This window comes from Phoca vitulina, unplaced genomic scaffold (genome assembly GCF_004348235.1).
Source record: "Phoca vitulina isolate PV1807 unplaced genomic scaffold, GSC_HSeal_1.0 scaffold8, whole genome shotgun sequence".
Taxonomy (NCBI): Eukaryota; Metazoa; Chordata; class Mammalia; order Carnivora; family Phocidae; genus Phoca; species Phoca vitulina.
Genome location: NW_022589711.1, coordinates 20283049 through 20310142, shown reverse-complemented (window position 1 = coordinate 20310142; position 27094 = coordinate 20283049). Strand labels below are relative to the sequence as shown.

General features: G+C 37.9%; 1 long non-coding RNA gene across 1 annotated transcript in view; it reads right to left on the bottom strand.

Moving 5' to 3' along the window:
• Positions 1 to 455: 455 nt before the first annotated feature.
• The window catches only part of LOC116633758, a 193683-nt gene continuing 167044 nt past the window's right edge, over positions 456 to 27094 (bottom strand). Inside the window, exons 5-7 of the long non-coding RNA XR_004299777.1 lie at positions 25644 to 25702; positions 3274 to 3350; positions 456 to 594 (exon numbers count right to left, since the gene is read on the bottom strand). This is a non-coding gene — a long non-coding RNA (uncharacterized LOC116633758). The remainder of the gene's footprint in view (positions 595 to 3273; positions 3351 to 25643; positions 25703 to 27094) is intronic.

Genomic DNA, 27094 nt, shown 5'->3' with positions numbered 1-27094 from the left:
TATATATCACTTATGAACATTTTTATTATGAGGGGGTTCATAAATTTAAAAGCATTGGACTTCTGGGAGCCTAATAAATTGCACTGATATTCCATATTTCAGTTCAGAAGCAAGTGAGAGACAGACATAGGAGTCCGGTAGATGGACATTCCCAACTTGTTTGGAAAATGTGGAGATTAGAAGCTGCACGAGGATCGGGGGGGACTAGGCTTGAGGTGGTGCAAAATGGAGCTGCTGAACTTGAGTCCACTTTGAGAAGGAGTGACCAGAAAAATTCCATTGAGCAATAAAAAGAAAAGATATGTAACTTACCAATATTTGTCAGGGCTCTGGATGGAAAAGATTGATGATGATGATGATGGTGGTGATAAAGATGATGAAGATGATGATAACCACAAAAACACTACTAATAAAATCCCCCCTGGATATTTGCCTTCATAAATCTATTCTTACCCTGGGGTTCACCAGAACCACAGTTGGGAAAGCCTCAAATTGAAAACTTTAAATGGTCCCAGATCCTTCACATACCTTGGTGACCAGCAGAAGTAAATGCAAATTCTCTGAAAATGTACCTTCAATCCAGGCCCCAAGTTCCTACAAATTAAGTACAGTTCACAATCACAATCAAAACTTACTGAATAAACAATGAAAGAAGCTACTGTGAATGAAAGTCAGTTGAAATAATAAAAAACAGCTTTAGATTCCTCAGTGACTTCAGAAGATATAAGATACAGAATATAAAATAACTACCTATGAGGTCTTTAAAGGAAATTAACCCCCTCTTTGATTTCTCAGCTCCACTCTATCCAACTCTTTGCCTAATAAAATTCATCACAGGATAGACAATGAGATCCAGGGATTGGCAAACAATAGCCATAGGCCAAATCTGGCTGTGCCCATTCATTTACATAATGTCTATGACTGCACACGACAGATTCGAATAGTCATAACCAAAATACATGGGGCTCAAAACCTAAATATTATCTGGCTCTTTACAGAAAAAAAAAGTTGCCAAAGCCTGGACTATACAAATACTTAAAGACACTCAAATATTAAAAATGCCAACAACACAGAGATCCCCACATTTGGGGGGTTTTTTGGCACAAAATGGTGGTTTTATTAAAGCCGGGGGACAGGACCCATGGGCAGAAAGGGCTGCCAGATCCCCACATTTGATTATAAACTCCTCCCTGTGATCACATGCCAGTAGTAAAATTATAGTTCAAACTGTAGAGTACCAAAGAAAGTAAAGACTCCTAAAGTACCCTAGAATTTCTTTTGGGTATAGCAAATATTTTCTCCAAGTCTGTGGTTGCTTTCATTGATTGTTATAACTTCATTAAAAAGTGAATTATATTTTTTTGAAAGATTTTCTTGAGAGAGAGAACATGCGGGGGCTGAGGGAGAAGCAGACCTCCCACCCCCCACCCACCCCACCGCTCCAACTGCCCCCCCCAGCAGGGAGCCTGATGAGGGACTCCATCCCAGGACACCAGGATCATGACCTGAGCAGAAGGCAGATGCTTAACCAACTGAGCCCCCAGGCACCCCAAGAGTGAATTATATTTTAAAGAATTTTTTAATGTAGAAAAATACTTTTTTTTAATACCCATGTATTTACAGTTTCTGGCAGTCTTTATTCTTTTTTATAAATATGAGTATCCATCTGGCATCACTTTCTTCTGCCTGAGGAATTTCCTTTAACATTTCTTATTCAGGTCTTCTGGCAATAAAATCTCTAACCTTTCACTGGTCTGAAAATATTTTTATTTTGCCTTCATTTATGAAGGATATTTTCAGTGGATAGAGATTTCTAGGTTAATAATGTGTTTTGTTTTGGGGCGCCTGGGTGGCTCAGTTGGTTAAGCAACTGCCTTCAGCTCAGGTCATGATCCTGGAGTCCCGGGATCGAGTCCTGCATCGGACTCCCTGCTCAGCAGGGAGTCTGCTTCTCCCTCTGATCCTCCCCCTCTCATGCTCTCTGTCTCCCATTCTCTCTCTCAGATAAATAAATAAAAAATCTTTAAAAAAAAAAAAAGTGTGTTTTGTTTTGTTCTATTTAACCAGCACTTTAAAAATGTTATTCCACTGCTCTCTGGCTTGACTGTTTCTGATTCTTATCTTTATTCTGGTTTTGCTGTCCTTCTGTAAAGAATGTTAAACTTTGTGGGGGAAGTTAAATAACTTGTGGGTCAGCTTTATCCTTTTGAGGCTTGTCTTTAAGCTTTCTCAGGACTAGTCAGGTGTATTCTTTACTCTAGGTCTACTAGCAAAGCTTGACTCTTCTAGGATCTTAATTAAACACCCCAGATATTCTTAGGTGTCTCCAACCTGGCTGGTCAGAGCTTAAGCATCTTTCAGCCTGTGTACATTATGGAAATGATTCAAATTACAACCCCCCAAGAGTTTTTGATTGGCCTCAGGCACTTTCACTTATGCATGCTCAGACTGGTATTCTGCAAGTTTCAAAGAGAATCTTCTCTACATTCCACTCCAGTACTCTGCACTGCACATGCTAACAACTCAGTCTTCCTGAACTGCAATAGCTGTCTTCTTAGCTTAACAAGACCACGATATTCTTCTCAATACCCAATACCCCTCCCTCCCACACACATACATATATTGGGCACTTTGCAGAAGAGTATCTAGGCAGAAAGATAGGACAATCACAGGGTTTATCTTGCTTATTCTCCTTTTTTTCATCACAGTACTGTGCTACCTTTCGTCCAATGTCTGAAAACATCAGTTTCACATATTTTGTCTGTTTTTCTAGTTGTTTATAGAAGGGAAATGTGGTATAGTTACTCAAATTTGGCTGGAAATAGAAGTTAGCAGGTTGTTTTAATCATGATGATGGGCCTCCATATTCCAGCCTGTCTTAGTTACTGAATCCTCCTAAAATCTCTTAGAACTCCTGGCATATGGCTGCCAAGAATGATCAAGCCATCACATATTGTTGACATTGGATATTTTAATTTCCAAGTACTTGGGGGTTTCCTGATTATTTTATTTTTACTCATTCCTAATTTAATTCCATTGCAGTCACAGAATTTTTCTGTTTGATTTTCTTCATTTTAAATATATTTAGACCCGAGTAACATTCTCCCTTTCAATTCATGGTAGTATTTCTCGTAGGATACCTGAAAAAAACCCAAAGTGGTAAATAAAGGCTACAATTTGTAAGCCAAACTGTAGCTCCAGTTAGCTTCTAGTAAGTTGATGTGACAGAATTTCATTATAAAGAAGTGTTTTTAGGAAGAACCCTTAACTTACCAGTCATCTGTTTCTCTTCTCTGCACAAAACGATTCAAGTGGCTTTTCCCAACATCAGCCACTCGTCATCATGAGACCTGAGAGAATTAGTTAAGAGCAATATTTTCATACTCTGACTGTCTCTTGGGGTTAGTATAACTGCATCCCTTCTTGGGTGCCCTTCCCATTTGCCTCTCTTTCCACCTTTTCCATTTAGCACCTGCTTTCAGCCATATCCTCCCCACCATGGTGTGGTTCTCTGGTTGGAATCTAATGCTTACCCATCAAACAATAACAACAGACATGCCAATGGCTCTCCTATGCCCCATTTCCAGGAAGAGATCATAGAATTTCGCAGGTAAAAAAATCACAGACTATCTTTACAGTTTGCCAATGGGATTCCATTCACACTTAGCCCTAATTTGATTTTATGGCACAAAACTATTTATTACCTACTCCCAAAGTCCTTTAGGAATATGCCCAAAGTTAATGGCTGGGATAGCATGTCTTACACAATGATCCCTTCCTCTCCTGGCATGTGCAGATTTGATCCTGGTCCCAAGATAATGAAATCAGACAAAACAAAAAATATATATGTGCATTTCCCACTTTACCCTCTCATATTCAATGTATTTAATTGACTAAACCAGCCTTTCAAATCCCACCACCACCTATTTTAAATATGAAATGTTTTAACTTCCCATTCCAATTTTTGGTGAAAACACAGCTCAGTGAGTCAAAGAATGTAAAATGTTCATGTAATGTTATATCTTCTTGCTCTTTCTTATACATTAGCAGTAAAATGTTTTTGTTGATCAAAAGAAACCTATCTTGGTGGGTCAAATTGATAGAGAATTTTCATTCAAAACTTTGAACTGTACTCTCTACTGTTCCTTCTCTTCCAGGATAAGCAAAGCCTGGAATATCTAGATCTATCTAGATCTATTTATCTATTATTTATTTATTTATTTATTTTTATTTCAGTTAGCATCCAATTATAGCCCATAGGAATTACATTGCCTAGAAACCCATGCAGTCCACTTGCCAGATGTAGAGAAGGTAAGCCTTGTCCTCAGGAAGTTCTGCCTACAGTCATGTTTGGGTGATTTCTTTCCTGTGGACATTGGTTTCTTCAGGTGCAAAAAGGAATGCATTGTCATTGGGCCCAACCATGCATGACATGGGTACCTGCCTTTTATTTTGAAACCAGGTGGCTGGTTCTAGGGCTCTAAGGTCCCATTTATCCTTTTCCCTCACACTTCATTTCTTTGAGATTTTTGTTCATTATCAACTCATCAGAGACGTCCCTGACTATATGAGCAAATGGTATTCTCATCTACCATACACACTGCTGCCAATCCCAGCATGCCCCCATCATCTTGATTTTTTCTCTAAAACATTTTCTCAACATCTAAATTATTATGAGTATTTTATCTATTAAAGAAGTTACCACTCCCCATACTAGAATATAAGCACCATCCCAACAGGAATGTGTTCTTGTTTGTTCACTGCTGAATCCTTAGTGCCTAGACTCTGAGCATTCGGTAGATAAATTTCTGATGGTTGAATGAAAAAATAAGTGCAGGAATCTTTCTAACTGAAAATCACCCTTACGGATTCATAAAATCAAACTGCAATAGCTGTTGCCAAAGCCTGTATTCTTGCTGACCTAATGAAAGCCAAAACCTCTCCAGTTATGGTTATTCCTCAGTAGATGCATGTTTCATCCCTTGAATAGCATTTATGTCACATCTTTTTCTGCAGTGGTAGGATGTACCCCTAGTGGTTTATTTACTTTTTATACCATTTCCATACTCTTTCAGAAAGGCACAACTGACCTATAATATTTTAAACTCCTTCCTAAATTGATCCTCCTCCTACTCTTACATATGTAAGGTTGTTTCTGGATCTGGCTACCTTCTTTCCTTTTTCTTTGATTTCTGGTCCAGATATTTTGTTTCCTAAAATATTTCTGTAGAATGCCCCCTTGGAGATGCTGAAAGAGATAAAGTTAGTGAGTTCTAAATCTGCTACAAACATCTATTGTTTGAATAAATCTTGTCCACCTTCACCTCCCCTGGTGCAACAGTGGTTAACTGCATGAACCCTGGAGCCAGACCATCTAGATTCCAATTCCAGCTCTACCGTTTACTAACTGCATTGCTTTGAATAAGTTACTTAACCTCCCTGTACCTCAACTTCTACAGCTGTAAAACAGAAACCATTACAGGGGTGCATGGCTGGCCCAGCATGCAACTCTTGATCTCAGGGTCGTGAGTTCAAGCACCACCCTACTTTGGGTGTGGAGCCCATTTAAAAAAAAAAAAAATCATTGTAGCACATCTGTCATGTAGGATTATTTTTTAAAATAAATGAAATATACATATATATATATGTATAACACACACATAAAGTTTGGAACAACATCTGACACGTAGTAGGTACTCTATAACAGTTAGCTCTTTCTATTAGAATCCGGTGTAGGAGGTATTCTAGCAGATTAACATTTTACCCAGGGTTGAGCTCAATCTAATTTGGTCCCACCATGCTCTCATTTGACATCTCTTATCCTTCCCTTAGAACATCGGTTCTTGGGGGGCGGAGCAAGATGGCGGAGGAGTAGGAGACCTGGATTTCGTCTCCTCTCAGGAATTCAGCTGGATAGGGATCAAACCATTCTGAACACCTACAAACTCAACAGGAGATCAAAGAAAAGAAGAGCAACAACTCTCTGAACAGAAAAGCGACCACTTTTTGGAAGGTAGGACGTGCGGAGAAGTGAATCCGAGGCGATATTCGGGAGGATAGACGGCGGGGGAGGGGCCTCCGTCGGCCGCTTCTGGCAAGTGATAGAGCCACGGAGCACAAAATCGGAACTTTTAGAAGTCTGCTCCGCTGAGGGACGTCACTCTGGTGGCGAAGTGGGGGGTGGAACCCTCACGGGACAGTGTGGTCTCAGGACCCTCGGGGTCACAGAAAGACCGGGGGTACCTGAGTGCGGCAGAGCTCCCAGGTATCGGAGCAGGGAAGCCGGCTGGAGAGACGGAGCCCAGGCGCGGGCTCTCAGCTCGGGGTTGCTATAAACCGTGATCCGCGGCACAGTTGGGCCACAGCTCCTCCAGCAGGGACCCAACAAGCGGCAGATCCGGGGAGACTCACCTTCTTCCCCCGGGAGGAGAGGTGCGGGAGCGCACCGCGGGGATCTGCTGGGTTTGGAGACTCCACCCGGGGTCCGGTGCCAGATAGAAAGGTGCGGTCACAGGCCGGGTGAGCGAGGAGTGTGGCCGGAGACCGGGGAGACGGGAGTGACTGACTGCTTTTCTCTGGGGGCTCGCTGAGGAGCGGGACCCTGAGTTCTCGGCTCCTCCGGGGCGGAGACTGGGAGGCCGCCATTTTCACTCTCCGCCTCCAAAGCTGTACGGAGAGCTTGCAGGGAACAAAAGCTCCGGAGAGCAAACCCGAGCAGATTACTTAGCCCGGACCGGCAAGGGCGGGGCAATTTTGCCTCCGGCAAAGACATTTGGGAACCACGGCAACAGGCCCCTCCCCCAGAAGATCAGCAAGAACAGCCAGCCAAGACCAAGTTTACCAATCAATGAGAACGGCAGAACTCCAGCGCTAGGGGAACACTGCACATAGAATTCATGGCTTTTTTACCATGATTCTTTAGTCTTTCAAAGTTAATTATTTTTTTTAACTGTCTTTTTTTCTTTTTTCCTTTTTTCTTTTTTTTTGAATTTTTCTTTTTCCCTTTTTCAACCAACATCTTATCAATCCCTTTTTAAAAAAAAACATTTTTATTTTTCATTTTTAAAGTCATATTCTATCCCTTCATAGTAGTTACCCGTATTTTTGGCATATATATATAAGTTGTTCTCTCCTTAAAATCTTGAGATAGTTTCTTCTAACAGATCAAAATATACTCTAAATCTCTAGTGTATGGTTTTTTTCTACTCCCCTGCCTGATCACATTCTCTCCCTTTTTTCTTTCTTTCTTTCTTTTTTTTTTAATCCTCTTCTTTCTTTTTTCAAACAACTTATCAAATCCTTTTTTAAAATTTTTTATAATTTCCATCTTTACAGTCATATTCCATCCCTTCATCATATCAACCCTTATTTTTGTACATATATAAGTTTTTCTTTCTTTAAAATTTTGGGAGGGACTTTCTTTTAACAGACCAAAATACACCCAAAATCTAGTGTGTGGCACTGATCTATAATCCAGCCTGATCATATTTGATCACATTCTGTTTTTGTTTTGTTTTGTTTTGTTCTGCTTTTGTTTGTTTTTATCTTTATCTTTATCTTTTTTCTTTTTTTCTTTCCTTTTCTTTTTTCTCTCTTTCCCTTTCTTTTCCCACTGCTTCAGGTCTTTTCTGATTTGTTTAGAGTATATTTTCTGGGGACGTTGTTACCCTGCTAGCATTTTGTTCTCTCATTAATCTATTCTCCTCTGCACAAAATGACAAGACGGAAAAAATCACCTCAACAAAAAGAACAAGAGGTAGTACCGACTGCCAGGGACCTACTCAATACGGACATTAGTACGATGTCAGATCTAGAGTTCAGAATCATCACTTTAAAGATACTAGCTGGGCTTGAAAAAAGCATGGAAGTTATTAGAGAAACCCTTTCTGGAGAAGTAAAAGAACTAAAATCGAACCAAGTAGAAATCAAAAAGGCTATTAATGAGGTGCAATCAAATATGGGGGCGCTAACTGCTAGGATAAATGAGGCAGAAGAAAGAATCAGCGAGATAGAAGACCAAATGATGGAAAATAAAGAAGCTGAGAAAAAGAGAGATAAACAACTACTGGATCACGAGGGCAGAATTCGAGAGATAAACGATACCATAAGACGAAACAACATTAGAATAATTGGGATCCCAGAAGAAGAAAGAGAGAGAGGTGCAGAAGGTATAATGGAGCAAATTATAGCAGAGAACTTCCCTAATTTGGGGAAGGAAACAGGCATCAAAATCCAGGAAGCACAGAGAACCCCTCTCAAAATCAATAAAAATAGGTCAACACCCCGACATCTAATAGTAAAACTTACGAGTCTCAGAGACAAAGAGAAAATCCTGAAAGCAGCTCGGGAGAAGAGATATGTAACCTACAATGGTAGAAACATTAGATTGGCAACAGACTTATCCACAGAGACCTGGCAGGCCAGAAAGGACTGGCAGGACATATTCAGAGCACTAAATGAGAAAAATATGCAGCCAAGAATACTATATCCAGCTAGGCTGTCATTGAAAATTGAAGGAGAGATAAAAAGCTTCCAGGACAAACAAAAACTAAAGGAATTTGCAAACACGAAACCAGCCCTACAACAAATATTGAAAGGGGTCCTCTAAGCAAAGAGAGAGCCTAAAAGCAACATAGACCAGAAAGGAACACAAACAATATACAGTAACAGTCACTTTACAGGCAATACAATGGCACTGAACTCCTATCTTTCAATAGTTACCCTGAATGTAAATGGGCTAAATGCCCCAATCAAAAGACACAGGCTATCAGATTGGATTAAAAAACAAGACCCATCGATATGCTGTCTGCAAGAGACTCATTTTAGACCCAAAGACACGCCCAGATTGAAAGTGAGGGGGTGGAAAACCATTTACCATGCTAATGGACACCAAAAGAAAGCTGGGGTGGCAATCCTTATATCAGACAAATTACATTTTAAACCAAAGACTGTAATAAGAGATGAGGAAGGACACTATATCATACTTAAAGGGTCTATCCAACAAGAAGATCTAACAATTGTAAATATCTATGCCCCTAACATGGGAGCAGCCAATTATATAAGGCAATTAATAACAAAAGCAAAGAAACACATCGACAACAATACAATAATAGTGGGGGACTTTAACACCCCCCTCACTGAAATGGACAGATCGTCTAAGCAAAAGATCAACAAGGAAATAAAGACTTTAAATGACACACTGGACCAAATGGACTTCACAGACATATTCAGAACATTCCATCCCAAAGCAACGGAATACACATTCTTCTCTAGTGCCCATGGAACATTCTCCAGAATAGATCACATCCTAGGTCATAAATCAGGTCTCAACCGGTACCAGAAGAATGGGATCATCCCCTGCCTATTTTCAGACCACAATGCTTTGAAACTAGAACTCAATCACAAGAGGAAAGTCAGAAAGAACTCAAATACATGGAGGCTAAAGAGCATCCTACTGAAGAATGAATGGGTCAACCAGGAAATTAAAGAAGAATTAAAAAAATTCATGGAAACCAATGAAAATGAAAACACAACTATTCAAAATCTTTGGGATACAGCAAAGGCAGTCCTAAGAGGAAAGTATATAGCAATACAAGCCTTTCTCAAGAAACAAGAAAGGTCTCAAGTACACAACCTAACCCTACACCTAAAGGAGCTGGAGAAAGAACAGCAAATAAAGCCTAAACCCAGCAGGAGAAGAGAAATAATAAAGATCAGAGCAGAAATCAATGAAATAGAAACCAAAAGAACAGTAGAACAGATCAACGAAACTAGGAGCTGGTTCTTTGAAAGAATTAACAAGATTGATAAGCCCCTGGCCAGACTTATCAAAAAGAAAAGAGAAATGACCCAAATCAACAAAATCATGAATGAAAGAGGAGACATCACAACCAACACCAAAGAAATACAAACAATTATAAGAACATATTATGAGCAACTCTATGCCAACAAATTAGATAACCTGGAAGTAATGGATGCATTCCTAGAGATGTATCAACTACCAAAACTGAACCAGGAAGAAATAGAACACCTGAACAGACCTATAACCACTAAGGAAATAGAAGCAGTCATCAAAAATCTCCCAAAACACAAAAGCCCAGGGCCAGATGGCTTCCCAGGGGAATTCTACCAAACATTTCAAGAAGAATTAATACCTATCCTTCTGAAACTGTTCCAAAAAATAGAAATGGAAGGAAAACTTCCAAACTCATTTTATGAGGCCAGCATTACCTTGATCCCAAAACCAGACAAAGACCCCATCAAAAAGGAGAATTACAGACCAATATCCCTGATGAACATGGATGCAAAAATTCTCACCAAAATACTAGCCAATAGGATCCAACAGTACATTAAAAGGATTATTCACCACGACCAAGTCGGATTTATCCCTGGGCTGCAAGGTTGGTTCAACATCCGCAAATCAATCAACGTGATACAATACATTAACAAAAGAAAGAACAAGAATCATATGATCCTCTCAATAGATGCAGAAAAAGCATTTGACAAAGTACAGCATCCTTTCTTGATCAAAACTCTTCAGAGTATAGGGATAGAGGGTACATACCTCAATATCATAAAAGCCATCTATGAAAAACCTACAGCGAATATCATTCTCAATGGGGAAAAACTGAGAGCTTTCCCCCTAAGGTCAGGAACGCGGCAGGGATGTCCACTATCACCACTGCTATTCAACATAGTATTGGAAGTCCTAGCCACAGCAATCAGACAACAAAAAGAAATCAAAGGCATCCAAATTGGCAAAGAAGTCAAACTCTCACTCTTTGCAGATGATATGATACTTTATGTGCAAAATCCCAAAGACTCCACCCCAAAACTGCTAGAACTCATACAGGAATTCAGTCAAGTGGCAGGATATAAAATCAATGCACAGAAGTCAGTGGCATTCCTATACACCAACAACAAGTCAGAAGAAAGAGAAATTAAGGAGTCGATCCCATTTACAATTGCACCCAAAACCATAAGATACCTAGGAATAAATCTAACCAAAGAGGCAAAGGATCTGTACTCAGAAAACTATAAAATACTCATGAAAGAAATTGAGGAAGACACAAAGAAATGGAAAAACGTTCCATGCTCATGGATTGGAAGAACAAATATTGTGAAGATGTCAATCCTACCTAGAGCAATCTACACATTCAATGCAATCCCCATCAAAATACCATCCACTTTCTTCAAAGAAATGGAACAAATAATCCTAAAATTTGTATGGAACCAGAAAAGACCCCGCATAGCCAGAGGAATGTTGAAAAAGAAAAGCAAAGCCGGCGGCATCACAATTCCAGACTTCCAGCTCTACTACAAAGCTGTCATCATCAAGACAGTATGGTACTGGCACAAAAACAGACACATAGATCAATGGAACAGAATAGAGAGCCCAGAAATGGACCCTCAACTCTATGGTCAACTAATCTTCGACAAAGCAGGAAAGAATGTCCAATGGAAAAAAGACAGTCTCTTCAACAAATGGTGTTGGGAAAATTGGACAGCCACATGCAGAAGAATGAAACTGGACCATTTCCTTACACCACATACAAAAATAGACTCCAAATGGTTGAAAGACCTCAATGTGAGACAGGAGTCCATCAAAATCCTAAAGGAGAACACAGGCAGCAACCTCTTCGACCTCAGCCGCAGCAACTTCTTCCTAGAAACATCGCCAAAGGCAAGGGAAGCAAGGGCAAAAATGAACTATTGGGACTTCATCAAGATAAAAAGCTTTTGCAAAGCAAAGGAAACAGTCAACAAAACCAAAAGACAACTGACAGAATGGGAGAAGATATTTGCAAATGACATATCAGATAAAGGGCTAGTATCCAAAATCTATAAAGAACTCATCAAACTCAACACCAAAAGAACAAAGAATCCAATCAAGAAATGGGCAGAAGACATGAACAGACATTTTTCCAAAGAAGACATCCAAATGGCCAACAGACACATGAAAAAGTGTTCAATATCGCTCGGCATCAGGGAAATCCAAATCAAAACCTCAATGAGATACCACCTCACACCAGTCAGAATGGCTAAAATTAACAAGTCAGGAAATGACAGATGTTGGCGGGGATGCGGAGAAAGGGGAACCCTCCTACACTGTTGGTGGGAATGCAAGCTGGTGCAGCCACTCTGGAAAACAGTATGGAGGTTCCTCAAAAAGTTGAAAATAGAGCTACCATATGATCCAGCAATTGCACTACTGGGTATTTACCCCAAAGATACAAAAGTAGGGACCCGAAAGGCTACGTGCACCCCGATGTTTATAGCAGCAATGTCCACAATAGCCAAACTGTGGAAAGAGCCAAGATGTCCATCAACAGATGAATGGATAAAGAAGATGTGGTATATATATGCAATGGAATATTATGCAGCCATCAAAAGGAATAAGATCTTGCCATTTGCAACGACATGGATGGAACTGGAGGGTATTATGCTGAGCGAAATAAGTCAAACAGAGAAAGACATGTATCATATGACCTCACTGATATGAGGAATTCTTAATCTCAGGAAACAAACTGAGGGTTGCTGGAGTGGGGGGTGGGGTGGGAGGGATGGGGTGACTGGGTGATGGACACTGGGGAGGGTATGTGTTCTGGTAAGCGCTGTGAATTGTGCAGGACTGTTGAATCTCAGATCTGTACCTCTGAAACAAATAATGCAATATATGTTAAGAAAGAAAAAAAGAAGAAGAAGAATGTAGCAGGAGGGGAAGAATGAAGGGGGGGAAATCGGAGGGGGAGAAGAACCATGAGAGACGATGGACTCTGAAAAACAAACTGGGGGTTCTAGAGGGGAGGGGGTTGGGAGGATGGGTTAGCCTGGTGATGGGTATTGAGGAGGGCACGTTCTGCATGGAGCACTGGGTGTTATGCACAAACAATGAATCATGGAACACTATATCTAAAACTAATGATGTAATGTATGGGGATTAACATAACAATAAAAAAAATTAAAAAAAAAAAAAAAAAAAAGAACATCGGTTCTTGGAGCACCTGGGTGGCTGTCAGTTAAGTGTCTACCTTTGGCTCAGGTCACAATCCCAGGGTCCTAGGATGGAGCCCCATGTCCAACTCTCTGCTCAGTGGGGGGCCTGCCTCTCCCTCTCCCTCCCTTTCCACCTGCTTGTGTGTGTGCTCTCACTCTCTCTCTGTCAAATAAATAAAATCTTAAAAAAAAAAAAAAAAGAAGAATATTGGTTCTCAAATGTGTTGCCTGGGTCAACAGCATCAGCTTCACCTAGAACTTATTAGAAATGCAAGATCTTGGGCTCCACCCCAGACCTATTAATTAGAAACTCTAGAGTGGAAGTAATCAATCTATTTTAACTAGCCTTCCCGTGTGATTCTGATAGAAGTTCAAATTTTAAAACCACCGCCTTAGATTCCTAATTCAGTATTTTTATTATGTTTTCTCAGTGAACAGGCAGTGACCCCATAACTTTTTCACCCTGAAAATACCCACTTGGTATGACTTTTACACCCTTTATGAGGTAGTTCCCAAATTACTCATTTTGACCCTTGCATCCCACTTTAGAGATTATGATCTAATTGGTCTGGATGTGCCTTGGCCATCAGGATTTTTAAAAGAGGGTTTCTAACGTGCAGCCCAGTTTCAGAGCACAGATCTATACTCTTGTTTCGGCACAAGCGATTCTGAATTTCCTTTTTTCTGGATCTTAGTATGAAAACAGTGTTCCCCAGCCTTCCCTGGTGACTTAAATAATTGAAGTCCTTGATACAAATACAAATTCCAAGGTCCTATCCCAGTCCCAGTAAATCAGAATCTCCCAGAAAGCCCCAGGAAGTGGTATTTTTAAACAAGTACCCCAGGTGATTCTTCTCATTATGGAAATTAAGGAAAGAGTGATACATCAAAAATAAATAAATATGTATGATTCTTGCTACTTTTCATTGAGGGATAAGAATACTGTCTAGATCAGTGCACTGCACTGCAAGTCGAATTATACCTCTTAGTTTTCATATGTTTTTATCTTTTTACTCATTAATTATATGTCATAAACCAAGTAATTATTCTATTTGGGGTCCCAAAGGAAGAAAGTATGTGATTTGGATTTATTTTATAGAGGAAAATAAAACTTCAGAGTATTTCTTTCATCAAGAATGAGACCTAAATCCCTTGCTAACCTTGAAAGGAGATTACTTGCTTGCTCAGTTAGGAAGAATGACCAACTTCATTATGCCCTGCGTAAAAAGTCCCACTACTACTCTGAAAAAAAAAAAAAAAAAACTAAATTAAAATGAGCAGTTATTTTAAATGGAATAAAACTTCATTTAGAGATTATAACTTTACTGGTTATATGATAATTAAATACCAGTTAATTATTACAAAGCTAGCATTTGTGAGGTTAAATAATTATTTGGCAAAAAAAGATTACGAAATCCAAATTAAAACACCAAGAAATTTAATGTATAAAAATTACCATAAAACTTGTACAGTGTCTCTTTGGAATTAATGAGACAGAACTCTGTGTGGTAGTGACATTACAGGGTAACTTTATGTATTTCTAATGCAGTAAATGTGCTTTTATCAATTAAATACACAGCTTTTAGTATTTAGCTTGTAATAGTTATCTCGCTAAGTGACAAGAAGTACATTCATTAGGTTATGTGATTTAATTTATTATCATATAATTTATTCTGCTTTATAGATGCTTAAAATAGCTGAATTCATTTCACCAGATTCAGGACTCATTCAGAGAACATAGCTTCTAGGATTTGCTTGAAACTTTAATAATCTTGAGATCATTTGGCTCAGGCAAAATGCATCTGTGGACAGGCCTAAAGATCACAGCCACCTAAAGAATATCAGATATTTCCACCTTGAATTATTCAACAACTATGACTGTGTCAATCTGTACAAGCTTCAAATTAAGGAGGGCTCAGAAAGTGTCTATCTGTCCTAGCCGTCAAGCATTAAAGCATAATGAACAAACCATAATAATTTATCAAAACAAAATCCAAAGTAAAAATGAATTACACTGAATATTTTTAACTGGAGAATAAGTAATATGGTTTAGCATTTTTTAATATCAGACAGAAGGGCCCCTGGATCATTGTGAAATCTGCCCTGCTTACCTTCATAGCCAGTTCTATCCCCAGCTTGTTCGCAAGATGCCTCGAGCCTTCCTTCCACCACCATCTTCCCACCTAATGCCCCAATGGCTGTAGCCCACCCTTCCATCCAAACGTTCCTCTTCTGGGTCCTACTCTCCTTCAGAGTGATAGCTAGTCTCATTAGCTAAGCACCTGTAACTAAATCCAAAGTGTTTGCTAAAGCAGTGCTTCTCACACTCTAATGTGTATATGGATCACCTGGGCATCTTGTCAAAATGCAAATTCTGAATGAACAAGTGGGGTGGGGCCAGTGATTTTGCAATTCTATCATGCTCCCAGGTGATGTTCCTGCTGGTCCACAGATCACGTTTTGAGTAGAAAGAAGCTGATAGGTTTTTTTTTCAAGTTAGAGCAGGGTCTTTCCCGTCTAGTCCAAGGACTTAGTGCTTCAGAAAAAAATGCAGATTTCTGGGCTTAATTCCAGATCTACTGAATCTGAATCTCTGAGGAATGAGCCCAGGACTCTGCCATTTTAATAACCTCCTCAGATGAATCCTGTACATCCCAAAGGCTAAATTACAGGTTCATCTCCAACTCCATTCCTAGGGTTTCCATGTCATAGCTAGATGTTTTGACAGTTGCTTTCTACAGAAATTGTCCTAATCCAAAGGAGCAAATCAAGTACTGGAGGCAGCAGATAAAATGACAGGTTAGGTGAGAATAGTTTTAGAAAAGTAGGACACAAATCATCAATGGAGCCATGTCTTCATTCTAAACAATAAAGCAGCCCTTTTATTTTCTCTGATTTGGGCACCTCGTAGAGTACATAAAATTCCTTGTGAATAAAGTTCTTTTGTGCTACTAGCAATAGTGGGAATGTTTGCCAGAGCATGTGAGTCTCTGAGTATCTCACTTGGCTATCTCCAGCTTGCCAATTTTCTCTTATTGACATTGCTTCCACTTGCCATTACTTGGCACCACATAGCAGGTACTAAGTCATTGCTGGTAATTACATGCTTCAGTAGAAACTTAGATCCTGCATGCTCAGGAGAGTGTAAAAGCTGTCATGAAAAATTAAAAATAGAGACCCAAGCATGTGGCCTCTCAAAAGATCTACATGCAGCTTTCAACAGCAACATTTCAACAGAAGTGAACATGCTCCAAATTAAGCAGCTTTCTCTGAAAAATGTAAAGATTCAATGTATCCAGGTTAGCATTTTATGGAAATATCTGCTGAAAAAAGCCATTAATGAAATGACTTTCTGAAAGTGCAGCTGCTAAAAGTACCCCACAAACATACAGGGATAATAGAGCCTTTCCCCTCCAATCACACTGTCACCCTCCCTCCCTTAGAGAAGTCACTGACTGATATCAATTCCATTCATTCGCTTGGCCTAGAAGTTTGCAGATAGTTAATGTTGAGCATATTGAGATCTTTCTGAGAGGAAGTGATAGTCTGAGTAATATTTCTTACAGACATTACTTCAGTGTTCTGCAAATGAGCTCGATTTTAAGCATGGTGTGTTTTGTTGCTCAAAGCAGAATCTGGAAGTAAGTCAAGATTTCACAAATCCTGTACAGAGGTAAGCAATTTAAAACTTTGACATTTTCAGAAATGTGTAAGGATTCAAGTCAAATTTAGTTTATTCTAAATCACTCTGCCTAACCCTGGGGAAAATCAAATAGAAGAAGAATTCTTTGACATCAGGGAAGAGAAATAGCTATTGCTATATCTACATGAAGACATATATAACAAAAATGAAGAAAGGTTAAAAAAGAAAAATGAATCTAACTAAAATAGAACTCCAAAGTTGAGCACTAAATTTTCTTAATATACTTGATCCTAACTAAACAGCTCTTTACTTCTACTCCTTATTTTAACACTCTACTTCATTTTATAAATGAAATGCTTTCTCCTAATGTATGTCAATAAATAAAAATTCAATTCTGTTTCCACAAAAACAAAAATAAGATGCCAAATTAGGCTCTATGGGGGATGAAATTATAAAAAGAAACTATTCTCTCAGGATGATTGTCATCTAGTGCCTGGGGTGTGAGGAGAGGGTTGTTAATAAAATAACCCTACAAATATCTATATTAATAATCTGGATATAAGTGATGTGAGAGGATAGAGAATGTTGATGTGATTCGAAGGACTGGTGTCTTCAGGTTGGGAGATCAAGGACTGCTTTGTGGAGTAGATGTTTTCTCGTAAGATGCTTGTGTAAGATTTTAGAAAGACTGATAAGAAAATTGAGAAGAATTAGCAGACACTACAACAAAAATATAAAGATTGGAGAGCATAGGATGTGTTTGGCTGAAGTGTGTGGGTTTGGTTTCCTATTGGGGTTCATGTAAGGAAGAGGTGGAGGGGTAGCTAATGATATTGTAGGGAGCCATATTATTCAGGCACATGGCTAGCAAGCTTGAGGACATTTTTCCTGACTTAACAAAGGAAAATCTTTGCATTACAGTGAATAAATGGCAGAACTAGTCTTTCTATATGACAAATTTGAGTGAGGAGACGACTAGTTAGAAAGTTACTATGAAAGAGCTATATTGAGAAGATAGAGGAAGAGAAAGTCAAGGGGGAATCAGATGGATTCATTCTGAGATATTGAGATAGAAACTATTGAACTTGGTAGCGGGTTGGTTATAAGTTTAGGCACACAGATAAGAAGTAGGTGGAGGAAAGGGAATTCAAAACTGTCTTCGGATTTCAAGTTTAGATGACTAAGAAAATAGAATATTTTTTTCCAAAAAATATGTAAAACTGAAAAGTAAAATGTATAAATAGAAATTTTGCCATTTTAATTCAAATTTAAGAAGGTTTGCCTCATTGTTTTGTTTTACTTTAACAATCTAGGGGCGCCTGGCTAGCTCAGCTGGAAGATCATGGGACTCTTGAGTACTAAATAGTGCTCTCGGAGTTGGGAGTTTGAGCCCCACACTGGGTATAGAGATTACTTAAATAAATAAATAGACTTTAAAAAAGTCTAGATAATTACTTCAATTATCTCCTTTTTATATACTAGTATACATGTAGTCTTTTTAAGATAATATGGATGGATTACATTATAAAGCACATAAATTGAAAAACAAGCAGTATCATAACAAGTTATTTCTGTATTGATTGTTTTATTAAAATCATTGCTTTATACTTTTAAATCATAGATATGTAAATAAAATTTTAAAATGTGCATACTATTGAATTTGCTTCACTAACCTTGCTTCATTTATTTTTTTTTAATTTGAGTATAGTTGACAATGTTGCATTAATTTCAGGTGTACAACACAGTGATTCACAAGTTTACACATTGTGCTATGTTCAATACAAGTGTAGCTAACATCTGTCCCCATATATCGCTGTTACAACATCATTTTATTCCTTACGCTGTGTCTTTTATTCTAGTGACTTGCTCATTCCATAACTGGAAGCCTGTATTTCCCTCTCCTCTTCACCCTTTTTGCCCAGCCCCCCAGTCCTCCCCTCTGGCAACTATCAGTTTATTCTATTTATAGGTCTGATTCTGTTTTTTTGTTTATTTTGTTTTTGTTTTTGTTTTTTTAGATTCCACATATTAGTGAAATCATATGATATTTTTCTTTCTCTGACTAATTTTACTCAGAATTATACCCTCCAGTTCCATTATGCTGTCTCAAATGGCACGATTTCATTCTTCTTTATGACTGAGTAATATCACTAAATCAATCAATCAATCAATCTATCTATCTATCTATACCATATCTTCCTTATCCATTCATCTACCTGTGGACACTTAGGTTGCTTCCATATCGTAGCTTTTGTAAATAATGCTGGCAATAAACATAGGAGTGTCTATATCTTTTCAAATTAGTGTATTCATTTTATTTGGGTAAATACCCAATAGTGGAATCATTGGATCATATGGTATTTCCATTTTTAATTTTTTAAGGAATCTCCATACTGTTTTCCACAGTGGCTGCACCAATTTACATTCCCACCAACAGTGTATAAGAGTATACAGGTATTTTATTTCAGATATTTTATTCTTTTTGGTGCAATTAAAACAGTGTAATTTCTCTTTCTGCTACTTCATTTTTAGTGTATAGATATGCTACTGATTTCTGCATATTAATTTTGTATCCTGCAACTTTACCAAATTCATTTATCAGTTCTGGTAAAGTTTTTTGGTGGAGTCTTTAGGATTTTCTCTGTACAGTATCATGTCATCTGCAAATAGTGATAGTTTAACTTCTTCTTTGTCAAAATAGATGCCTCTTTTTTTCTATCTTTGCCAACACTTGTCATTTCTTGTCTAGCCTTTCCAACATCTAGAAGGTGATACCTCCTTGTGGTGTTTATTTATTGGTTTGTTTTTAAGTAGGCTACAATGCCCAGCATGGAGCCCAATGTAGAGCTTGAACTCAAGCAACCCTGAGATCAAGACCTGAGCTGAGATCAAGAGTTGGACACTTAATCAACTGAGCCACCCAAGCACCCCTCATTGTGGTTTTGATTTGCATTTCCCTGATGATTAGTGATGTTGAGAATCTCTCCGTGTGTCTGTTGGCATCTGTATGTCTTCTATGGAAAAATATCTATTCAGGTCCTCTGTCCATATTTTAATTGGATTGTTGGTTTTTTTGGTGATGAGTTGTAGAAGTTCTTTATATATTTGGATATTAACGCTGTATTGGATATATCATTTGAAATGCCTTCTCCCATCCAGTAGATTGCCTTTTTGTTTTCTTGATGATTTCCTCTGCTGTGCAAAAACTTTTCATTTTGATATAGTCCCAATAGTTTGTTTTTGCTTTTCTTTCCCTTGTCTCAGGAGACATGTCTAGGAAAATGTTGCAATGGCTGATGTCAGAGAATTTACTAGGATTTTTATAGTTTCAAGTCTCACATTTAGGTCTTTAATCCATTTTGAGTTTTTTTTGTTTTTTGGTGTGTGTGTGTGTGTGTGTGGTGCTAAAAGGTGGTCCAGTTTCATTCTTTTATTTGTAGCTGTCAAGTTTTTCCAGCACCATTTATTAAACAGACTGTCTTTTCCCCACTATATACTCTTGTCTCCTTTGTCATAGATTAACTGGCCATATAAGTATGGGTTTATTTCTAGGCTCCCTATTCTGTTCCATTGATCTATAGATCTATTTTTGTGCAAGTACGATAATGTTTTGATTAATACAGCTTTGTAGTATATCCTGAAATCTGGAATTGTGATATTCCCGCTTTGTTTTTCTTTCTCAAGATTACTTTGGCTATTTGAGGTCTTTTGTGATTCCGTACATATTTTAGTGTTATTTTAGTTCTCTGAAAAATGTCGTTGGTATTTTAATAGGGATTGCATTGAATCTGTAGATTCCTTTGCATACTATGGACATTTTTTTTTTAAGATTTTATTTATTTTTGACAGAGAGAGAGAGTGTACAAGCAGGGGAAGCAGCAGGCAGAGGGAGAGGGAGAGGCAGGCTCCCCGCTCAGCAGAGAGCCCGATGCGGGGCTCAATCACAGGACCCTGGGATCATGACCCGAGCCTAAGGCAGACGCTTAACTGTCTGAGCCACCCAGGCACCCCTACTATAGACATTTTAACAATATTAATACATCCAATCTATGAGTATTCCATATGTTTGCATTATCTTCAATTTCTTTCATCAGTGTTTTATAGTTTTCAAAGTATAGGTCTTTCATCTCTTTGGTTAAGTTTATTTCCAGGTATCTTATTCTTTTTGGTGTAATTAAAACAGTGTAATTTCTCTTTCTGCTACTTGATTTTTAGTGTATAGATATGCTATTGATTTCTGCATATCAATTTTGTATCCTGCAACTTTACCAAATTCATTTATCAGTTCTGGTAAAGTTTTTTGGTGGAGTCTTTAGGATTTTCTCTGTACAGTATCATGTCATCTGCAAATAGTGACAGTTTAACTTCTTCTCTACCAATATAGATGCCTCTTATTTCTTTTTCTTATCTGATTGCTATGGCTAGGACTTCCAGTACTATGTTGAATAAGGTACTAACCTTGCATTAATAAGACAAAAAACACAGTAACTGAGTTGACATATAAGCAGACTATAAAGGAAATATTCCTTAATTTTTTTTTACCTAAATTTGCTTATATTATTTCATTTTTAGGAAATATTATATGAGTAAAAATTGATAGTATAGTTTTATATATGGGATATTTGTCATTGAAACAAGAAATTAACTGATATAAGTAATATTGTACATTTATTAGTACATTTTAATGATATGATAAAAGTTAGCTATAATTTGGAAAATCGATAACCTTTTCCTAAAACATTTATGCTGTGTTAAGCACTATGTTAGAATTAGGCACCAGGTTTCAACCATGAAAAGAAAACAGGCCCATCCTAAAGGAAGTTATTGCCTGAAAGAGTAGAAAAGTCACTCAACTGTAACAGAGTTTGAAATCTAAGGACACAGTGCTATGATGTACAAGACACAAGCACCTGATGCATGTGTGATAGATCAGAGAAGGCTTCTTCAACCTCAGAGTAAGGTGTAACTGGACCAACTGAAAGAAGTGAGGTGGACATGGAAGTTTCCCAGCAGAGGACATGTAATGAGAAGACCTGGAGGCAAGGAGCTGGACAGCAGAAAAGGTTGGTGGACAGCAGTGGGGGAGGGGGTGGCAAAAGTAAGGATAGAAGAATGATAAAAGGATTGTGTGCTCTGTTGAAGAGTTTGGGATTCCACCCAGAAAAAAAGAGGTCATTCAAGTTTTAAGCAGGGAAGTGACACAGTCACATGTGAGCATTATAACCATTATGTCAGGTGCAATGCAGAGAAACAGATCAATTAGATTGAAAAGAGAAACTGGCTTTGAGGATATTGCAGAATATGAAAAGAGATACTGGTGCCTTCTAAACACTTAAAAGTGGATATAAATATGATATAGTAAGACTAGCAGAATATGGTAAGTGAATAAATATGGAGATAAGGGAAAGGGAGAAGCCTAACAGCAGATCTAAGATAATATCAAGTCCCTTAAATTGAGTAACCAGGGAGATGGTATTCACTAAGACAGGATCAGTAGGAAAAGACCAAATCTGAGATGTAAGATATGAATTGAACTTTATGTATATTGCATTAACGATGCCTAAGTTATCCAAATGGAGGCATCCTATAGACAACTGGACACACAGGTTTGAAGCAAAGAAGAAAGATCTGTTCCAGAGATTGATCATCAGCATATATATGGCAATTGAAATAAAGGGAGTAAATGAGATTGTTCAGGGATACTATTTAAGCTGACAAATGGAGCCTGAATAACACCAACAATTAATGCCAAAGGGGAAAAAAAAAGTAGTCAGGGATTAAATCAGAAAATGAAGAAGTAAAATGTGATGAAAGCCACAAGAACTGCTTTGAAAAATGAATGCATTAATGCTACTGAGTGGTCAAGGATGATAAGAACTGAAAAGTGTCTACTGGACTCATTAGCAAGAATATTATGAACAAACATGGCAATAATGTGTCTGTAGATTAATGGGGACAAGTTAGTTTGCAGTGAATGACAGAAGGTAAATTTCAGAAAGCAATTACAGATAGACAACTCTTTTAGGTAAAGCTACAGATATTTAGTAATATGTGCAGCCAAAATGAGCACAAGCTTCAGAAATATCTAAAGAGAGACATAGAAGAGATACAAGATTGTCTATATTGTCTGGCATGGTTAAATGTTCATTAGAGATATGAGTACACAATGACATCAAAGATACAGGATGGAATCAAAACACCCCCAAAGTGAAATAATTAACTTTAAGGGGGTGGGGGAATTTTTTTTTCTTACGTAAAGAAGAAAATGATGGATTCAATTTTTTTCTTAGTCCAGTGTATTAGTTTTCTATTGCTATGTAAAAAATCACTACAAACTTAGTAGTTTATGACTATACAAATTCTCATCTCACAGTTTTCAGGAGTCTGGACACTGGTTAAATGGGGCATCTCAGGGACTAACAGAGTGAAATCAAGTTGTTTGTTGGCTGGGGTTGTGTTCTCATCTGAGATTCAGGGTCTTCTTCTAAACCCACTGGTTCTTAGCAAAGTCTTTCACAGTTGTTCCTTGCAACTGTGAAAAAGGTCCCTGCTTTTTCCTGTCAGCCAGGTGTTGTTCTAACAAGCCATTTGTCCCTTTCATGTTGTCCTCTCTATAAGATGGCAACTGCTTCTTCAAGGCCAACAAGAGAACATTTGCTGCTTCAAATCTCTCTAATATTAGAAGAGCCCAGTCTCTTTTAATGGCTCACCTGATTAAATCAGGACCACCCAGGATAATTCCTTGTGATTAACTCAAAGTCAACTGATTTGCAACCTTAACTCTATCTGAAAATTCCCTTTACCTTTATAATATAATGTAACCTAATCGCAGGAGTGACACCCAATCTACTCACATGTCCCATCCACACCCAAAAGGAAGTGATACTACAGAACATGTACTCCAGGAGGGGGAAGTCTGAGGGCCATCTCAGAATCCTGCATAACACACAACAACAAAAAGATCACCTTAAATTTAAATATTTTTCTTTTCTTTCTGAAAGGGAGATTTGTTCACTACTCACTTAATATGAGGGTACTCATCTCTAAATACATACATATATACATTGTTTTATATCTATCTTTTATGGAAGTAATTTTCAGTTGTAAAAGAACCAAATCTACAAAAGAACTAAAAATTTACCATTTATTGAAAAAAGCAACATCATTGAAAACTATTGGGACCCTTCTAAACCAGAATTAGGCAAAGAGTGTAATTGCGGAGAGATTTCATTAGCATACATAGAGATCTAAATCATGACCTTCAATAACACTAAAAAAAAAAAACAAAAAAAAACAGGAAAATGAAGGCAATTATTGCAACTCTTTGATACAGCTTTTCCTTAATGAAATTATCCTTGGGAACTTCTGCTTTGGTTGACACTAACTGTTGACCCTCTTTGGTACAGTGCAGACCTAGTGCTTAAGGTAGACTATCTCTCCCCATTCCCTCATACGTATATTCATAAGCACACTTGGTTTTGGACTTTCTCAGCACAGAAAGAGAAGACTCCTGTTGGGGATTCTTTTCCCTTTGGATTCGGGATCTCTTTATGAAATGAGCAGAGACTAACCAGGTGAGAATTAGGTACCTGTTCATAATAGAACCTGATTCTACTCAGTATCAGCCCTCAAAACACTGACAGCACAAATGAATTCTCACTTACTTTATTCTTCTAGTATTGTACAAAATTAAACTGTAATAAAACTCAAATGGAAAAATTGAGAAATGATGAAACAAATGTATCATTTCTTGCATGTAATGTGTCTTGGAAATCATAACACCTACCAAACAACAACAACAAAACATAATACAGTATCTCCCTCAGCAAATTAGTAAGATAATTCGATTCTAGGACTGCTCAAACACAGTGAAATACAGTGCCATTATCAATCTACAGTGTCTTCAGGGGTGTGGAAAGAGGATGAGGGTGGAAATGCAAGTACGTGCAATTAAGATATATTTGCCACTCATGACCCATGAAAATAATGTAGGATAGATAAGAGAAAAGAGGATAAAAATAGTACTTCCCACTAGTTATTAAATCTCCATGCTTTTATAGTCATTATGGTGGATACTTTATTTTAATTTTTTATTTAAATTCAATTTAGTTAATATATAGTATATTATTAGTTTAGGAGTAGAATTTAGTGATTCATCAGTTTCATATAACACCCAGTGTTCATTACGTCAAGTGTCCTCCTTAATGCCCATCACCCAGTTACCCCATCCCCCCACCCACCTCCCCTCAAGCAACCCTCCATTTGTTTCCTACAGTTAAGAGTCTCTTATGGTTTGCCTCCTTCTCTGTTTCTATCTTATTTTATTTTTCCTTCCCTTCCCCTATGTTCATTTGTTTTGTTTCTCAAATTCCACATATGAGTGAAATCATACGGTATTTGTCTTTCTCTGACTGACTTATTTTGCTTAGCACAATACCCACTAGTTTATGGTGGATACTTTAAATACATTATCACAGACCTTCACAAAGACCTGGCAAGTAGGTATTTGTCTCAATTTTTACATTTTTACAAAAGGGAGAGACAAGTTAAGAAACTTACCCGGGGACACAGAAGGAGTGAGAAGCTGTAATGTGTCCCCAAGTTTAGCTGACTTCAAGGCCTGTGTGATTTCTCATGTATCACATCGCCTCGGGTTGGAAGGAGCGCTAGTGAGGAGCCTGATGTCATATGTCTCCAGAGTACTGGAGTAGCACAGGCTAAAATAACTTCAGACTCTTCTGGATGCTCAGTGACCTTGTTTTTAAGAAAAGTACCACAAAACATAAGTTTAACATGCCCTATTGCCCTGAATATGATGAGATTATGTCCTATAAATTGGTTTATTTTCATAATATTTTTAATAAGACAGATCTTTTAAAAAATATGTACTTTATCCATAAAACATTTTTATATCAGAGATTTCATAGCTGATTAAATACTTGGATTTGGTCATTTTTTTTAAGACCCCAGTTAAATAATGCTCTAAATATATAAGGCAAATTACCTTAGTTTCCCAGCCTTCTTCCTGTGGTTTAGCTTGTACAAATCTGTACCATTTTCATTCTGAAAAAAAAAATCATTATTTGAGGGGAAAAGAGACACATTATATCAGTAACGTACATGTGAGTATTCGGAACAATTCTATAGCTCTTGTGCTATTATAGAGTGATATAATTGCTGTTTCCTCTAGTGTTTCTCCTTCCCCTTTGAGAAGCCAACATAAGAGACTTCTGCCTGCACGTCCAGAGCCAGAAACTCATTATGATTGCAGCCCTGAAAGGCAGTGCTGGGAACCAACTGTGAAATTGTGATTCCTCGAGTGGAGTGTGGGAAGCCCTATGTACTGCTAGTTTTCTAATGGATTGAACCACACAATCACAGCAAATAGAAACCCTGAAGGCTGATTTTGTGTGTGTGTTTATTTTAGTGGTGTTCAAGAGAAAACTAATCAGAGGGAAATTTATCAAAACACATGTTTCCTTGGCTAAGAGATGTCTGCTCTAAATATTTGCTTTTCATTGATGTTTGACATGCATTTTGCTATCCTTTTAAATTTTTATTTTTCTAAAGAATTCCTTATGACAGAGAATATGAGGAAAGAAAAATTGGTGGAATTTGTCAGCTGAACTTTGCAAAATTTTATAATAAATCTGATCTTTGGTTGTTCCTCCTCTTGGACAGACTCAGGAATCAAATGGCCAAAATAATCAGCCCTCCCATCTACTTAATTTTCCTGCAAAAATTATATAATAAAACAAGATAAATAGTTTAAAACCAATATAGCATCATTCCATCTATTGAGCCTGCATATTTATGAAGGGATTTGTGGAACTCAAGAACTATTTGATGTAAGCTGCAACGTAGATAAAATTCCAACTTGCAACTTCCAAGAAATTTATCTAAAGCTATGACTGCCTAATGTAAATAAATTCATATAAATTGGCTCCTACCTATTGTTTTATATTTGTTCTTATAACAAGGTGTGCAAACTTGCATGTAACAGGGAGTAAGGGACAGGTGGCTAGGTAGGGAAAGACAGATAGGGGGCTATGTGATCAGGCTCACAGAAATCCCAAAAATGTGAAGGTGTGGGGAAACCAGAGATAAGGGAACAAACCAGATCACCCTGCCCTAGGCATTTAAGTGTAAAGAGTAACCAAAAGAGAATTGCCATGTATCTGAATCATTTCAGTCATTCCTTCCTAATTCTATTTCCCCTCTCTCTGCCATGCATCTCTCCAGGTCAGATTCTCTATAAATATCCCTCCTCCGTTTTCTTATTCTTTGATCTTTTAGGCTCTAGAACAGGGATTGAAAAGTTACTAGTGGTTGTTTGCTAGATCATAGGCCAATATAAAGAAGGTAAAGTTTGTTCGAGGAGTAAAATTGGAGTAAAACATTATTTCTTATACATCACTATTCCAAAAAGGTGACTGGTAAAAGCTACTCAGGTAA